This window comes from Ornithorhynchus anatinus, chromosome 2, assembly GCF_004115215.2.
Source record: "Ornithorhynchus anatinus isolate Pmale09 chromosome 2, mOrnAna1.pri.v4, whole genome shotgun sequence".
Taxonomy (NCBI): Eukaryota; Metazoa; Chordata; class Mammalia; order Monotremata; family Ornithorhynchidae; genus Ornithorhynchus; species Ornithorhynchus anatinus.
This window is the reverse complement of record NC_041729.1, coordinates 36,935,026-36,953,786: the sequence shown is the minus strand read 5'-3', so window position 1 is coordinate 36,953,786 and position 18,761 is coordinate 36,935,026. Positions and strand designations below refer to the sequence as shown.

Here is an 18,761-nt window from a genome sequence, read left to right as displayed (position 1 = left end):
TCCTCAAAACACTCCATTGGTTGCCCATCCACCTCCATATCAAACAAAAACTCCTCACCATTGGTTTTAAAGCACTCTATCACCTTGCCCCCTCCTATCAGCCCACACTTCGCTCCTCTAACTCTAACACTGTGCCTCGATCTCGTCTATCGCACCGGTGACTCCTCACCCACGTCCTGCCTATGGTCTGGAATGCCCTACCTCCTCAAATCTGACACAGTTACTTTCCCCTGCTTCAAAGCCTTATTGAAAGCACATCTCCTCCAGGAGGCCTTTCCTAAGCCTCCCCTTTCCTCTTCTCCCACTCCCTTCTGCATTGCCCTGACTTGCTCTCTTTGTTCTTCCCCCCTCCCAGCCCCACAGCGCTTATGTACCTATCTATAATTTATTTATTTTTTTATATTAACATCTGTCTCCTCCCCTAGACTGAAACTCATTTTGGGCAGGGAATGTGTCTGTTTATTGCCATATTGTATGCTCCCAAGCATTTAGTACAGTGCTCTGCACACAGTAAGTGCTCAATAATTATGATTGAGTGAGTGAAAATGAATGAATCAGTAATGCCACTAATTGATCAATTGACTGATTGAGAGTGGCTAACCAGAGAAAGAGCAGAATATAGGGACCTCATTCCAGTTTGTCTTGGCTGGAAACACTAGCTCAGCTGTAGGGACCTGTTGCCTGAGATCAGTGTTTGGGTCTGAAAAGCAGGGAGCCATGGTTTGACCCCTTTTTCTAATCCCAGCTCTGCCACTTCTCTGCTGTGTGACCTTGGGCAAGGCACTTAATTTCTCTAGGCCTCAGTTACCTCATCTCTAAAATGGGGACTAAGACGGTGAGCCCCATGTGGGACATGGACCATGTCCAATCCGATTACCTTGTAACTACTCCAGTGCTTACAACAGTGCCTGGCACATAGTAAGGGTTTAATAAATACCATAAAGCAAAAACAGAAACAAAAAAACCTGCCAAGACCTGGTGGCAGGACCTTAGGCAAGCCACTTATTACTTCTCATGGGCCTCAGTTTCCCATTTTGTGAAGCAGCAGGTGAAGGAGTGCTGTGTACAGGGCTGTGGAGCCCTGGGGACACTCAACAAGTTACTTGTTGACTTCGCGCTCTCTCCCACATGGGGATAGCACAGTCCAGGGTCCACAGATGAAGAGCCTGAAGGACTCACCCAAGGCTAAACTGGAGCACGACTCAAGCCAGGTGCCAAGGCTGAGGGTTGTGGGAAAATAAGTGTCAGGCAGACCAACCCCCAAGGCTGCAATCAGAAACGATATGGTTTCCGGCTTTGAAAACGGGCTCTTACATCTTAAAAATACATCCCTCTAGACGGTAAGCTCATTGTGGGCAGGGAACGTGTCTATTTTTGGCTATATTGTACTCTCCCAAGTCCTCAGTATAGTGCTCTGCACACTGTAAGTGTTCAATAAATACAATTGAATGAACATTTCAGGCACTGACTTGCACTGCTGTGGGCCTCTTCTGGAACTTGGGAATCAACAAATGATGAAATATCTGGGAAATGTATCAAATCCTAGAAAATATGTTTAATCCTTACAGTGGGAGCCACTTAGAGAGGAAGTCCCTCAGAGGAGTCTTAAATACACTGAAAGCAGAAAGATAGGAGAAGGAACAGACTTGCTATCATAAAGCCTTAAGCCAGCATTCATCCGGACTATGGTCTGGCTGAGATTCGGCTAATCCTCGGCATTCTCTCCATCTCTTTTAGTCCCCTTCTAATGAAAGGGTGTGTGAGTTAAAAGAGGGTGGATGAGGAAAAAAAGAAAGCTAGAAAAATGCCAAGGTTTGGGGGAGCAATCGCAATTCAACGGGAAATGTGCTTGAGGTTAGACTGCAGTCTAGTGAGCTGAATGCAAATGAAATGCCAAGCCTAAGAGTTTCCTCCACTCAGAAAATCCTACCAGCAGACCCAGCCCTACGGTGTTCAGGCTGCGGCTCCAAGCCCCGTGGTCACTTTCGCCTCTGCGAGACACCTCTTGCTGGCCTGGATGGACCATGGGAGGGAAGGTCCCTGGGGTACCTCCTAGGGCAGCCATGTGGGCACAAAATAATCCGCGATTTCATCAGGGCATGAGACACTTGGTTACCACTTTCCAGATCCCTGCTTACTACCTGGGCACAGGGGTTCCAACTTCACAAGTGTGGGATCATATATGGGTGGGGCCTCCAGGGGCCAGGGATGTGCATACATGTACACACACACACATGAATAGGAAGATAATAATAATGTTGGTATTTGTTAGGCGCTTACTATGTGCAGAGCACTGTTCTAAGCACTGGGGTAGATACAGGGTAATCAGGATGTCCCACGTGAAGCTCACAGTCTTCATCCCCATTTTCCAGATGAGGTAACTGAGGCACAGAGAAGTTAAGTAACTTGCCCACAGTCACACAGCTGACAAGTGGCAGAGTCGGAATTCGAACCCATGACCTCTGACTCCCAAGCCCAGGCTCTTTCCACTGAGCTATGCTGCTTCTAGGGAACGGAGGCACAGAGAGGTTAAGTGACTTGCCCAAAGTCACACAGCTGGCAAGTGGCAGAGCCGGGATTAGAACCCACGACCTCTGACTCCCAAGCCCTGGCTCTTCCCACTGAGTCACGCTGCTTCTCAAGGAATATGGACACACAGACACACACATGCAGTTAGGGAGGTGGACATACAGACACAAACACGCAGGGGTACGAATATATGGAATCAAGTATCTAGACCATCAATTCTTGGTTTGAGGCGGCTCCCCGTTGAGACCGGGTCCAGAGAGCCACGGACAGAAGCCGTGTGCAGCTTCAGTTTCCAGCCTGTCCCCTTGATACTGAAAAGGGCGGGGTGAAAAGCCCAAGAAGCCGTGGGGCAAAGCTAACGGCTTCCATCCCCCAGTTCCAATTCCACGGGGGTGAAGCGCCCCTCATCAGTGCCGCAACTGGAATCGACTCCTCGGCTCTGTGAAACAAAGTTAGCGATCCCCCCTGCCTTCAAAGCAGTAACAGGAAACTACGATGATGATGCTGCTGGAAAGTTTCAGACTCAGAAGAGACCAACGAGGGCACAAGGGGCCGTGCCATCCACCCCTTGTGCCATCTGTCTCCCGAGCCGTCCACCCCATTAAGCCGTGAATCCCTCTCCGAACCGTGCACCCCCTGAGCCATCCATCCGCCCCCGACCCATGCACCCCCGAACAAGTCTCTCTCCCAAGCTGGGAGCTCTTCTGCCCAGCAGCAGGGCCCTGTCTGGCAGCAGGTCAGAGACACTTAAGAATCTCCTCCTGAAAAACTCTAGGTGCCAGAAATGAGGGGGCTGAATCTGCATCTCAAAGGCCTTCCTTGGCTGGGGCTCACTTTCATTGGTGGCTTTTGTGTTGTTTGTTTTGGCGATTTTGTTTGGGGCTCTTTAGAGTTGCACTAATGCGCTCTTAATTAGGAGAGGGTCCCTGCCAATCACCCACTGCTTTCGCGGCCATGGGAACCGCTCTGTAAATTCCAGTCTGGTCCTGGTGCCAACCCTTCTGCCTGGCACAGGAGAAGCGAAGGAGGGGAGCTGCTAAGGCTGGCATCCTGGCTTCAGACTCCTCCCCGACCCCCTGGCAGGCTTTCTGGGTTCAGGGAGGGGTTGGCGGGAAGGGGTTGATTGAGGCTGTACGAGACAGGACACTTGGGCTGGGCTAGACCAGAAATGAATCACAATCAACAACAAGCCTGCAGTGCTTAGACTGTGAGCCCCATGTGGGACAAGGAGTCCGTCCAACTTGAGTATCTTATATCTATCCCAGCCACTTGGTACAGTCTTTGGCACACAGTGCTTAAACACCACATTTATTATGATTACCTCAGTTTCCTCCTCCCTAAAATGGGAATTAAATACCCATTTTTCCTTTCCATTAGAGGGTTAACCCCAAGTGGGGCATGGACTGTGTCCCATCTGACTATCTCGTATCTATCCCAGTGCTTAGTGAAGTGCTTGGCACATAGTATGTGCCTAAAAACCATTGTTGTTTATTATTGTTACTACTATTGTGTACCTCGGGTACAGACAACCAGCTTTCTTACAGTGCATCTTCACCAGACAAAGCACTCAGTAGATTGGAATAAAGAAAAAGAATCAATCAATCATATTTATTGAATGCTTACTATGTGCAGAGTATATTCTTAAATTCAGCTCTTCTGTTGATGTCCAAGCTTCTTGAGGGCAGAGAAAATGTCACTTCTTTATTCTGTACTTCCCAAACAACTAATAGAGTACACGACCCCAAGTAGCTGGCATAAGTATTACTACCATGAGGTTGACCCACAAATGGGATTAAACCAAAGAAAACTAAGTGTTAAACTGGGTACAGGCTCCAAATATGTGATAACAATAGTAATAATTGTGGTATTTGTTAAAGTGCTTACTATGTGCCAGGCACTATACTAAGTGCTGGCGTGGACACAAGCAAATAGGGTTGGACACAGTCTCTGTCCCATGTGGTGTTCACAGTCTCAATCTCCATTTTACAGATGAGGTATCAGGCACAGAGAAGTGAAGTGATTTCCCCAAGGTCACACAGCAGAAAAGTGGCAGAGCCAGAATTAGAATTCATGACCTTCTGACTTCCAGACCTGTGCTCTGTCAACTATGCCGGGCTGGCTCTACACCATCATTACGGCCAACTGCTTTGTCTGAGCCCCTACTGTGTGTAGAGCACCATTCTGGACCCTAGGGAATATGCAAGAGATGAAAAAGACAAAATTCCTGCCTCGTGGAGTTTGCAGTCTACTGGAGAAGACAAGCAGACACAAAATGCCAACTATATAACATGTGAAAGAGTAAGAACTTAGGTTCAAACGATAAAAACAAACAAGTAGATGACAGATGAACAAACAGATCTACACAGATAAGCCGCATGGCCTAGTGGAAAGAGCACCTGCCTATAAGTTAGAGGACTTGGGTTCTAACCCGACTCTGCCAGTTGCCTCCTGTATGACCTTAGACAAGCCACTTAATGTCTCTATGCCTCAGTTTCCTCATCAGTAAAATGGGCACTCAATATCTTTTATCTCTCCTACTTAGACCTTGAGCTCCATGTGGGACAGGGACTGTATCTGACATAACTTTTATCTTCCAAAGCATTTAGAACAGTGCTTGACACAAAGAGAGCACTTAACAAATACTGTAATTATCCATTATCATGATTACACACACATGAGTAGCATGATGACTAAGGAGTGACATGACCAAGAAGGTTCAGCAGGGAAGCCTCTGGAAGGAGGTGATTCTTTAGGATGGCTATGAAGGAAGGCAGATTTGAGTGGGGAAGAAGTTTTGCTCTGGGGAATGGTGAGTAATGTCTAGCAACTCGATGTCATTGTACTCTCCCAAGTGCTTAATACACACAGTCAGCAATCAATAAATAACACAGATCTATTGACTGATTGGTAATGGATTGGAGACTGGAGAATTTTTTTTAATGGTATGAGTTAAGCGCTCACCATGTGCCAGGTCCTGAACTAAGCACTGGCTTAGATACAAGCTAATCAGGATGGACCCAGTCCATGTCCCACATGGGATTCACAATCTTAATCCTCATTTTATAGATAACTGAAGCACAGAGAAGTGAAGGGACTTGCCCAAGCTCATGCAGCAGACAAGTGGCAGAGCTGGGATTAGAGCCCAGGTCCTTCTGACTCCCAAGCCAGTGCTCTAGCCACGAGGCAAGCAAGATTTGCTTAGTAGGCTGGCTTGAGCGGAGTAGCAAACATGAACAGGGTTGACACAGAAAAAGGCAAACTGACAGAACGCCTTATAATAACTGTGGTATTTGCTAATTGCTTACCAGGTGCCAGACACTGTACTAAGCGCTGGTGAAGATACAAGCCAATCAATCCATGTCCCACATTTTACAGAAAAGGAAACTGAAGCCGTGAAGCTGCCAGCTCAGCTTGGGCTAAACCCCACTGTTTGATGCCAGGCCCGGTTCTTCCTCCTTGGGCGGGCTGCTGGACCGTCTGTGACCTGGGATGTTCTAATATGTGGATGCTGGTTCCCAAAGGGCCGGCAAAGAGCAGCATGGCGTAATGGACAGAGCACAGGCCTGGGAGTCAGAAGGTCATGGGTTTTAATTCCGACTCCACCACTTGTCTGCTGTGTGACTTTGGGTAAGTCACTTCACTTCCCTGTGCCTCAGTGACCTCATCTATAAAATGGGGATTGAAACTGTGAGCCCCACATGGGACAAGGACTGTGTCCAACACCACTGACCATGCCTACTCCAGTACTTAGTATAGTGCCTGGCACATAGTAAGTGCTTAACAAATACCATTATTACTATTAGTATTATTATTATTATCAATGGGCAAAAGAAGGGCCCGGCAAAGGACCCCAATGCTGGGATGCTCCAGGGACGTAAGGGTTCCTGGTGACCTTAGGGGACTAATTAAAAAGGTGGGACTGAAGCAGTAGGGAGAATCTGGCTAAGTACAGAGCACTGCACAGAGTAAGTGCTCAGTAAGTACCACTGACTAAGTAAATGTATAACCCTAATGTTTTGCATTTACACAGGTTTTTTTAACCTTGCTCTGCTGAGTGGCTGAAGATAATTTATCCTATCATCAGAACACCCACACTGAAGGCAACTGTCCCACTGAAAAGGGATTCTGCCTGGTCTAGTACCTAGCACAATGTCACCGTGCACACAGGTCCTGCTTAACAAATAGAAATTCATGATAATGACAGTTTACCTTAGATAACTAAAGCTCAGCCATACAGTGTAGTATTATCCTAATCAAAACCTAAGTTGTAACGCTAAACTTAAAGTGAAGGTTATGCGTGATACTATTCAGGGAATTCAGAGGAAGGGTTCAAGCTTGGGACACACTAACCCTTCAGAGAGATTCCTTCTTCAGGAGATGCTCGTTGTAAGCAGGGAATGTGTCTGCAACCCTATTGTACTGTACTCTCCCAAGCTCTTAATACAGTGCTTTGCACACAGTAAATATCGTTGATTGATTAACTGATAAATGCCCCCAGGGATCAGGATGGCTCTATCATCCCCAGCTTTCCACAATATCAGGTCTTCTGTTGTCCAGAAATTCTGCTCTGGATTAAACTGGACCTCTTCCCGGGCATACCGCGTTTCTACATCTCTCCCACCACAGAGGAATAAATAACGTTAGGCTGGAAATGACTGGGAATCAATCAACTGTCTTTATTGAATGCTTACCGCGTGCAGAGCACTGTATTGAGCGCTTGGGAGAGTACAATATAACAGAGTTGGCAGCATGTTCCTTGCCCACAGTGACCTTACAGTCTAGAGGAGGAGACCGACAATAATATAAATTTAAAAAATACGAATATGGACATAAGTGCTGTAGGGATGAGGAGATTGTGAATAAAGGGATCAAGTCAGGGTGATGCAGATGAGGGTGGGAGAAGAGGAAAGGAGGACTTAGTCAGGGAAGGCCTCTTGGAAGAGATGTGCCTTCAAGAAAACTTTGAAGAAGGGGAGAGTGATTGTAGGATATGAAGAGGGAGGATGTTCCAGGCCAGAGGCAGGACGTGGGAGAGAGGTTGGCAGTGAGATTGATGAGATCGAGGTACAGTGAGTAGTTTGTACAGGTTGTAGGTTGTACAGAATACTAGGGGCTGATGGCCAACTGGGACTCTAGTTGAGGGGAAGGAGAGGTGGGGACAGTTTTTTTTTTCTCCAAGGCCACCTTTTCCTTGAGCAATAATGTTCATTTCCAACAGCAATAGTCTATGTCCAAGCACAAAAAGCTTCTCCAGCTTCTCCACAAAAAGCTGCTCCCCCAACCCCAAAGGGTTCACATCTCTGAGAGCCCAGCACAGATTCTGCGTAAGAAACACCGGGTGGATGTCTCCTCTGCATCCAAAGCAGAAGCGCACAGCAAGAGTAGAAAAATTAAGGTGTTTTTTAGGTTCTCAGTCCAGTTGAAACCCATGTAGACTAGAACAGAGCCCTGTAAATACTGTGGACATATAAATATATCATCAGTGATGAGGGGAGATGGAGACGGGGGAGGGTAAAGTGGCAGAAAACAATACAGGAAGATCTTGGGTTCTACTGCTCTTTCTGTTTCTAGTCCCCTGAGTGGCCCCCTTCCACCTAGCATTAATTGATCAATCAATCAATCAATGGCACTGATGGACCACTTACTATGTGCACAACACTGTACTAAGCACTTGGGAGACTGATGCTTCTCTCTGAACTTCTTTGGGATATTTGTTCCTGCGGGAGCTGCTTTTGCACATTATACATCAAATTAATTCAGGTTACACCATGCCCCAGTGTGACCGTTTCCGACAAAAACGAGAAATATAAACAACAGCCTTGGTCACTGCCAGAACTTCTATCTCCTGGGCCCAGTCAAACATTTTAACACCTTCTCCCTGACCTACTTTCTCCTCTTCCTAGTCTTGGGCTCAGCTGACAAGCATCTTTACTAGGCTAGAAAAGATTCCTGGTCAGAAGTTACCATATGCTTCATGCTACCATCATCTGGCTGGAACGTGGTCTAGACCAAACAGAACTAGTTACTACAAGATCCACCATCAGAAAAAACTCGAGTTACATTTTTCCCTGCAGCTGTGATCTGATCTCCACCCACATCCTTCATGCCCCTGGTGTCAGTAAAAAAAAAAAGTGAAAATAAAAGAACTAAGGAGGCCCCTGAGGTGAACAGGCTTTCCAGAGTGGAAAGGCAGTGAGTGCAGGGGGCTTTCAGCAAACTGGGTGGAAGCCTCCTGAAGAAGACCCCAGGCATGCAACCTAAATTCGTTGTGGGCAGGGAATGTGTCTGTCTATTGTTGTACTGCACTCTCCCAAATGCTTAGTACAGTGCTCTGCACACGGTATGCGCTCAATAAATACCACTAAATGAATGAAATACGATTAAATGAATAGAGCCAAAGAGAGCAGACGGCAGCAGCTGGGGATGGGCAGTGGGATTAGAACTCAGGTCCTCTGACTCATAGGCCTGTACTCTTTCCACTAGGCCTTGTTGCTTCTCAAAACAGAAAATGAAGGTGGGCTTAAGTCAGACCCAAGTTTCCTGGCTGAGTGGTAGGAACAAAGGAAACAGTGAAAACATGAAGCGTAAACAAGAAATCTCTCACCTGAAAGACTGCAAAATGTTTTCAGTAATGTATGTAAGTGGTAAAATTAAAACCCACAGCCACAAAGGTGCCGCAATTTCCAGGAACGCAGTCTATGCCCAGCCCCTCAAAATTCTTCCTCTGTCCCCCTTCTCTCAGTTACCTAGTGACTTGCTCCTTTTTCTCCCTCCTGCCCAACACCTCCGACAATCACCTAGAACAACAGACACACACAGGGCAATGAGAAAGGAACACCAGAAACTGGGATAACCCCCCCCCAAAACACCGGCCCATTCCTAGAAATAAGCTCAGAATTTGGAGGAAGGCCAGAAATGCGGGTGGGAGTGTTCCAAAAGAAAAAGAATTGTCTTTTACCCTCAACAGAATTTACTGAATGTGCACTTTGAACAAAGCATTTTCTGTTTGAAGATAATGCTATTGACCAACAAACCCAATCCATAAATGTCTGAAAAGTTAGATTTGCCACTGACAGCTTTTGCCATATTCAATCAGCTCCCCCATCACTTCACCTCAACGATCTCCTTTTTCAGCCCAACCTGCATACATCATTTCCTTAGCACCAGCTTGCTCGGTGGGCCCTGATCTCGTCTATCTCACCCCCTCCCAACCTTTTTTAATGACATTTGTTATGTGCTTACTCTGTGCTAGGCACTGTACTAAGCACTGGGGTAGGTACAAGATAATCAGATTGGACACAGTTCCTACCCCACATGGGGCTCACAACTTTAATCCCCATTTTACACATCAGATAACTGTGGCACAGAGAAGTGAAGTGACTTGCCCAAGGATCATAGCAGACAAGTGATGGATCTGGGATTAGAATCCAGGTCCTTTAGACTCCCAGGCCCATGCTCAATCCACCAGCTTCTCTATTACATTATACCTTCTTAAACTCTTAGTCCAGTGCTTTGCGCAGAGTAGTGCTCAATAAATACCACTGGTTGCTTGATTGTTACTCATTATTAATAATAATAATATTTGTTAAGTGCTTACTATGTGCCAGGCACACATTAGCACAGCAGAGAATGACTTCTAATGATGATGATTATGGCATTTAAGAGCTTTCTATGTGCCCAGCACTGTTCTAAGTGCTGGAGCACTGGCATGGATTGTCTCTGTTGCCGAATTGTACATTCCAACTGCTTAGTACGTGCTCTGCACCTAGTAAGTGCTCAATAAATACTATTGAATGAATTGAATGAGTGAATGAATGATTTCTAATGGAGGGGGTACCAAGGCAAGCTTGTCACTCAGTGTTCTTTTACTGTATTGAATTACTGTATAGTTGCAAAAAGCACCAAGAAAAACAGAGCGCTGTACAGAGAGTTCTGTAAAACTGAGGCTGGGGAGGGTAGCTGCATCAACCCTTCAACCAATGCCATACACCTGTTTCTAGACTGTAAGCTCATTGTGGACAGGGAATGTGTCTATTATTATATTGTACCCTCCCAGGAGCTTAGTACAGTGCTTTGCAGAAAATAAGCGCTCCATAAATATGATTGATTGACTGATTGACTGCCTGGTTACAACCGTTTCTTCCTACCCCATTCATCTACTTTACCAACTTATATTTGTGCGTAACCAGAACAGACTCATGCGGTGGGAAGAATCTTCTCTAATGCTTCATCGTGTTATACACGAATTGTAGAAAGACAGTGTTCGTTAGGGTGTCATGAATTGTAGAAAGACAATGTTTGTTAGGGTGGAACAGTGTGGGATAACTGAATTCAAAATGAAAAACCTACCTCCCCTTAGACTTCTGAGGCTTCTTGCTATCAAAAAGCAAAATCCCGACAGCGCTGAGTCTTGAAGGCCGTTACCTTTAAAAGGAAAAAAATAATTGCTAAGCGCTTGCTTTGAGTCAAACCCGGTTCTAAGTACTTGGGTAGATACAAGTGAATTAAGTTGGATGTAGTCCCTCTCCTGCATGGAGCTCACAGTCTAATAGAAGGGAGAACAGGAGAACTGATGCAAGGAGAAGTGAAGTGACTTGCCAAGGTCACACAACAAGGTTTTGCCAGAGCCGGTATTACAACTCAGGTCCTCTGACTCCCGGGTCCATGCTCTTTCCACTAGGCCATGCTTCAGCCTTTTGGATCTCCCTGCAAGACTGACAAATAATGGTTCTCCCTCCCTTACACACACACACACACACACAGAGCCATGTTCACACATACTTTTACTGGGAAAGCTTCTCTTCGGTCTTCCCTGTCTACACACAAGGCTGGAAAGCTGGGCAAGAGCCTGGAATCTGCACAATTTCAGGCTCCAGCCATTACCCCTGCAGCTAAACGGCCTGGGTGGGAATGAACAACAGGCCATTTCAAGGATTCTAGTCTGCTTTCAGAAAGGAGTCATGAGTCTCTAACTCAATCCCTTGGGCTTGCTAAGTCAGCGGAGTTTGGGTTCCAGATGCCCGTTTCTGCTGCCCATGCAGAGGAATTTGCTAAGGACGAAGTCGGGCTCTGTCTTGTTAAACAGCTCAAACTCAGTGGACACAAATCCAGAAGCGGGGGTGGAAGTGAGCCAGAACGGTGTGGAGCAGGGCACCGGCAAAACAATACATGCCAGCGTGGATGTTCTGTTTGGAATGATTTCAAAGTGGCTGCTTTTTTTTGTTGTCTTCGGCGCCCAGCCGAGCAACCAGCGTCTCCGGGGCAGCGGAGGGTGGGGGCGGAAGCTGCCCCTCACTCACCTCCGTGTGTGCCAAGGAGAGAGCCTGGCCTCAAAACAGGCCTGGACCGAGGCATGTCGGGCTGCCAGTCGGCCTCAATAACGAGCTGGCAGGGCCCCAGAAGGCCCCGGTCTCCAGCCTGGCCTCGCGCCGATCTTCACCAGGCAGCAAGGGGCACTGGAGCTGCTCTCATGGCCCTGGGGCCAAGCGCCTTACCCCTCCCGCACTGCGCATTGCCAGAACTTACCAACCAGCAGAGCCCAGCCTGTCCCCATATCTGACATGGGAGAGGACATGGCTTTGCGGCAAGAACGCAGGCCTGGGGATCATGACACGCACTCTGTTCCTGCCATTTTAAAATCCAAGTTTTCCTTCACGGGAGACTGGGGCATTGACTTCCAAAACATCATCACAGTCTTTTGTCACTTAGAAAAAAATGACAAAAAGTCTTCTCAGAAAGATGTTCAGAAAGCCTGCCCCAGGGAAGCCCTCTTTTCCCTTGGCTTTCTCTCCCTTCTGCGTCGTCCATGCACTTGGATCTGTGACCTTTGAGCATTTTGTGTTCACCCCACCCTCAACCCCACAACACTTATGCACATATCTATAAATTATATATTCTAAATTCTATATTTATATTAACATCCATCTCCCTCTCTAGACTGCAAGCTTATTGTGGGTATAGAACGTGTCTGCCAATTCTGTTGTACTGTACTCTCCCAAGGGCTTAGTGCTCTGAACATAGTTAGCTCAATAAATGATGATGATGATGATGATGATGATGATGAATGCTGACTGAAGGAGCTCGGGGGTCTGTGAGCTAGGCCAATCTTTGCATGGTTCTTCAGCAGAGATGTAACTGTATCCCTGGGTATGACCCATTTTGGCCAGCCCGGCCGCTGAACGCTTCTAGTAGTAATTCTACTCCCAGCTCTGCCACTTGTCTGATGTGTGACCCTAGACAAGTCACTTCACTTCTCTATGCCTCAGTTCTTTCATCTCTAAAATGGGGATTGAGAATGTGAGCCCCATGTGGGACAGGGACTGTGTCCAACCCCATTTGCTTGTATCCACCCCAGCACCTAGTACGGTGCCTGACACATAGTAAACACTCTTCAGGAAAAGAATAAAAAGAATAAACTCCATAAGGGTCAGAAAATGCATCTAATCTCTGCCTGAGTTGATTTTTTTGTTGTTGTTACGGTATCTGTTCAGCACTTACTATGTGCCAGACACTGTACTAAGCCCTGGGGTGGATACGAGGTTGGATGCAGTCCCTGTCCCACGTGGGGCTAATAGCCTCAATCCCCATTTTACAGATGAGAGAACCGAGGCACAGAGGAGTTAAGTGAATTGCCCAAGGTCACAAAGCAGACAAGTGGCAGAGCGGGAGTTAAAACCCAGGTCTTTCTACCTCCCAGTCCTGTGTTCTATTCACTAGGTCATGCTGCTTCCCATGGCCTGATCATCTTGTATCTATCTACTCTAGTGCTTAGCGGAGTGTTTGGCCCAAAGGAAGTTCTTAATAAGAACCTCAACAAACAGTTGAAAACGCAATTGCAAACTCTATCTGAACTATCACTTATATGCACCTTCCCCCTTTTCTAAATACTCCCCAAGAGTATTGTTTCTACAATGGAGTCAGTTCCTCCATCAGTAATGGATTGACCATGTTTTCAAAATGTGTTTTGGCTAGAATGCTGTTACGCAGTTTGGAAATGTTGTTACGGCACAACGTTCCTGTCTGGATAAGACCGCAAGACAATGTGCAAGAAATGGCTGTTCATGTTTGCACGGGGCATTCTTTATGGCGTGAAAACTATAAAGGTGAGCTCTTCTTAACAAGGGCTCAACAGGACCATCACCCCCACGTTGGAGAAGTGTGTGCTTGTTTAGGGACTTATTCACTGTTTCTTGGGTTGATTTCACCTTTCTCCTAAATCACTGCTTTAGATTATGCGCTCCTGGGGAGCAGGGAACAAATGATGTCTGTCCAACTTCCTTCTGACTAGCACCTAGTTAACCCTGCTTGCAGACAGGCTTTTTGTTAATGGTGACAATGTTGATAAGGTACCTACTGGGTGGTGAATGCAAGAGGAAAAGGAATGGTACAATTAACTCCCCTCCCGAGAAAGGGGGGTGCTATTAGGCCTCCACAGCTCATTCAGAACCTAGATTTGGGACCAGATATCAATGGCGAGGAATTGGGTGGATTGGTGGAGAGGGGAATTGAATTTTTCAGGTGTGGCATAGGTTCAAAGACTATGAATTCTAATCTAATCTTCCATGCTAACTATTCCTCTCCTCAGGAAGTCCCCCTGGCCTCTCTGTACCTCAGAGTTCTCTCCTGTAAAACAGGGAAAATGCCCAAGACCTAATACAGCTCTACTGTACTGTACTTCCCCAAGCACTTACACCCGGTAAACAACTCAATAAATTCCAGGAAGTGAATGACTGACTGAAGACTGAAGCCAGGAGGAAGAGGAGCTTCCCACTTCCTGAGCACTAGTGACACAGAACCTGAACCTCAGGATCCCCATCCAAGCCACTTGGCAAAGCTAGGCTGTAGCATAAATGATTGTTTATGTTGCACGCCCACAACACAATGCAGACAATCAATTCCTGAAGGCAGTTATGCTTTGTAGAGAGCACCGCCATCTTCCCTCTCTCACAAGTCCATAACCTTGGCATTTCCCTCGACTCATCTCTCTGATTCAACCTGCGTACTCAATCCGACCTCAAGTCCTGTCAGTTCTATCCTCACAACGTTTGTAGAATCCATCCTTTCTTCTTCATCCAAACTGCTCCCATGCAGATCCAAGTGCGTTATTTCCCACCCCGACTCCCGTGTCTGGCTCCTCGCTAACCTCTCTGTCCCCTTTTTCTCCCCACTCTACTCTTTACTCTACTGCCTGGATCATATTTCTTAAAACAATATTCAGACTTTGTCTCCCCACTCCCACCAAACCTCCAATAGTTGCCAACTTATTCACTATACCTCTATTTAATCTATTTTACTGCCCATCCTTGCTCATGTCCTGTTTCTCGCCTGGAACTCCTCTCCCTTCATATAAGAAAGACCACCACCCTTTCCACCTCTGAAATCCACCCCCTTTGAAGACTTATTGAAGACGCATCTCCTCCAAGAGGCCTTCCTTGATCAAGCCCTCCTTTCCTCTTCTCCCATTTCCTTCTGTGTCACCCTGACTTGCTCCCTTTATTCATCCTCCCTCCCAGGCCCAGAGCACTTTGGTCCACATCTGTAAATGTATTTATTTATATTAATGTCTGTCTCCCCCTCTAGACTGTAAGCTTGTTGTGGGGAGGGAATGTGCTCGTTTACTGTTATACTGTACTCTCCCAAGTGCTTAGTACAGTGCTCTGCACCCAGTAAGTGCTCAATAAATACCATTTACTGAGCGACTGACTAAAATTCCACCTCCTCCTAGAGGCCTTCTCTAAGCCCTCATTTCCCCTACTTCCTGTATCACCTATGCACTTGGATCTGTATCCTTCAAGCATTTGATAGTCACTCCACCCTCAGCCCCACAATACTAAGATACAGTCTATACTCTCCCATTTCCACTCTCTGTAATTTATTTTAATGTTTGTCTTTCCCATCGGCTGTAAGTTCCTTGTAAGCAGAGATCCTGTCTACCAACTCTATTGAATTCTATTCTCCCAAGTGCTTCGTACATAGACTGACTGATTGATTGCCTTCCAGCTACAGAGTAGGTGAGTTTTTACCTAGCCTGGATTTCTGGCAGGAGCTAGAGACAGAATGCAGTGTCCTGTCTGGCCCTTTGTTCACTCTGGCAGAAAACTCACAAGGCAGGTCTCAGTGTTTCTGCATTGCTCCATCCTTAATGAGCATAAATAAGCCACTGGAAACTGGGGGAAGGCAATGGCTTGCCTTGGGCAAGAGGAAGTTGACTTTGTCTCTCAGGAACCTCTTTTACCCCCTCCTTTAGAGAAGGCTTTCTTTCTTAAGGTGAGTGCTGCATTTTTGGAAATGGTTCTCAAAGTCGCAAGGCTCGGGGGGTCACGACTGGGGTGGCCCCCCTTTCTCCCACCAACTGGGGAGAAGCCCTCATCTGTCCTCTCCTTAAAAATCTGCCGTGGCTACCGTGTCCAACCTGATTAACTTGTATCTGCCCCAGTGCTCAGAACAGTGCTTTGAACAGAGTAAGTGCTTAACAAGTAACATTATTTATTATTACCCATTGCCCTCTCCATCAAGCACCAACTCGCAATCACTAGCTTCAAAGGCTCTCTCCCAGCTCTCTCTCCTTCTTACTAGCTTCAATGGGTAGTCTCCAGATTTTTCTCTATGCTACTTCCAAGAGAGCTTTCTCACACTGCCCCTTGCTTTTCTCTCTCCACTTCTGACTCCTTACTCAAACTCAGTCCTCCATGCCTGGAACACTCTCTCCCTTTAAATCTGTCAACCCAAGTCTCTTTCCCTCTCTTCAATGTCCTTCTGCAAACTTACCTCCTCCAGGAGGCCCTCCTGGATTCTATTGCTCCTCCCATCTACACCCTTAGCTCACAAAACTCACAGCCCCTGTAGCCCATATGTATACAGGTATGACATACTCTACATTTAAGCACTTATTTATTCACATTCCATCTTTCCAATCTCTTTCTCCTTCTAACTGTAAATAACTTTGGGACAGTCTTTCCCATTACTCCTGAAGCTCCGCAGAGGCAGGGACTGTACTCTTTACTTTTTTTTTTAATGGCATCTGTTAATCTCTTAGTTTATGCCAAGCCTTGTACTAAGCGCTGGAATAGATACAAGCTAATCAGGTTAGACACAGTCTAGGTCCCACAGGGAGATCAGTCTTAATTCCCATTTTACAGATGAGGTAACTGAGGCACAAAGAAGAAGACTTGCCTAAGCTCAAACAGCAGACAAGTGGAGGAGCACAGATTAGAAACCAGATCCTTCTGACTCCCAGACCCATGCTCTATCCAACAGGCCACACTGCTTCTCTATCTCTGTCACCTCCATCTCTATTTAGCCCTACTGTACTCCCCTGCAGGGCAGGCAGAAGCAGCATTTACAAGCATTAGAACGGAGGGAAGGTTGTGCAAGTTTGTCATGTACTGCTTGGAGTGGGGAAGAGCCTGACAACTATTCCCTCCCCACAGCAACGCACAGTTCTGCTATTCTTACAGTTGTGCTTTTTGTCAAATTTACCTTGTTTTTCCCCTGGTCTGCCCTCTCTCTGTTTAGAGTGGGAGCCCCCTGGTAGGCTGAGGACGCTTCCTGAATCAGTGTCCTGGAATTCCCCCAGAATTTAGCACACTCAGCTCTGCCACACACAGGCCCTCATTACATGTTTTGGCTTGAACGTCAAGGCAGAATTAGGGAGGGCTCTTCCGACAAGGCAAACCTGCCCGGATACAGAGTGCGGGTGTCGGAAGAAATGGTGGTACGCGAGCATGGAATGTTAAAACGGTGAGTACTAAAGAGAATCAGCGTGGCTCAGTGGAAGGAGCCCGAGCTTTGGAGTCAGAGGTCATGAGTTCGAATCCTGGCTCTGCCACTTGTCAGCTGTGTGACTGTGGGCAAGTCACTTCACTTCTCTGTGCCTCAGTTACCTCATCTGTAAAATGGGGATTAAGACTGTGAGCCCCACGTGGGACAACCTGATTCCCCTGTGTCTACCCCAGCGCTTAGAACAGTGCTCTGCACATAGTAAGTGCTTAACAAATACCAACATTATTATTATTATTATTACAGTGCAAGTTTTCCTTAACACCAGGCTTTGCAAGAGACTGCAAGCCTGGCCTTATAGAACACGGACTGAATACACCTCTCACCTCAAAGGTGTGCTTCGTAGAACTAATGCTCGGCCTAAATGCTGTGTTTATAAGACACTAGAAAAAGCAAAACCAGGCACCCTAAGTGCAGTTGATGTTATTTGCCCTGGATGAAAAAAAAATGTATTGTACGGTGGCACAAGGTCATTTTTGAACACAAGGTGCTATACATAATCAATTGATGGCATACACTGGGCATTTTCTGTTTGCAAAGCCCTGTACTAAGCACTTGAGAGAGTACAACAGAGTATGGAGCTCCAATCTCTACCTTCAACGAGCTTACAATCTAGCGGAGTGTCACAAACCCTTAATATATGTTATTACTACTACTACTACTATTCTTCAGGAAGAATTTAATTCTAGTTTCACCTCACTTCCATCCCTCCTCATTTCCCTGCAGAAAAGAACACTCTGTGGTTTCCAGGCCGCCCTTTTGAGGAAAAAGGTAAAAAGCACCAGGAATTTGTTACCCGAGAAAGTGGTGTGGGCAAAAAAGACAAGCAGGTTCGAAGGTTTGGGATCACTCGGAAGCGCATGGGTTTCGAGGAAGGCATAAAGGGAAAAGTTAGGGATGCTAGATGATCCAAGCCTACATGCCAGGATGGATGCCACAGAGTGCAATCATCACATGATTCCTCTGGGTATCTCATTGCTTCTGGAGGAGGCATCATACCGGGATTGAGGGACTGCTGGCCTGACCCATTAATGGCAGGGCTTCCGCTCTTACCTTCACCCTGCTAGTGCTTCGGGAGCCAGCTGGAATCATGTGTTTATTTCAGCTAACATCATTTGGTTGCAACTGTCCAGTGGGAATGCTTAATGGCCCGAGGAGCGGCTTTGGTCCAGGTGGCGGATCTGCAGATGCAGAGGGAAGAGCTCTGGGAATTCCAGTCCCGGCAGAGGGGAAGTGGCTCTTCTGAGAGAGGGAAAAAGGGAGACAATAAATCAATAGTATTGACTGATTATTGTGTACTGGGCACTGTACTAAGCACACGGAGAGTATAATATAACAGATATGTTCCCTGCCCACAAGGGAAGAAGCATGGCCTAATGGTTAGAGCTTGGGCCTGGGAGTCAAAAGGACCTAGGTCTTAATCCTGGCTCCTTTTGTCTGCTGAGTGACCTTCA

The 18,761-nt window shown here is 46.7% G+C and overlaps 1 long non-coding RNA gene across 1 annotated transcript in view; it reads right to left on the bottom strand.

Moving 5' to 3' along the window:
- Positions 1 to 18,541, bottom strand: part of LOC114817896 — a 123,321-nt gene extending 104,780 nt beyond the window's left edge. The window contains exons 1-2 of the long non-coding RNA XR_003765742.2: positions 18,361 to 18,541; positions 10,879 to 10,953 (exon numbers count right to left, since the gene is read on the bottom strand). This is a non-coding gene — a long non-coding RNA (uncharacterized LOC114817896). The remainder of the gene's footprint in view (positions 1 to 10,878; positions 10,954 to 18,360) is intronic.
- Positions 18,542 to 18,761: the final 220 nt, after the last annotated feature.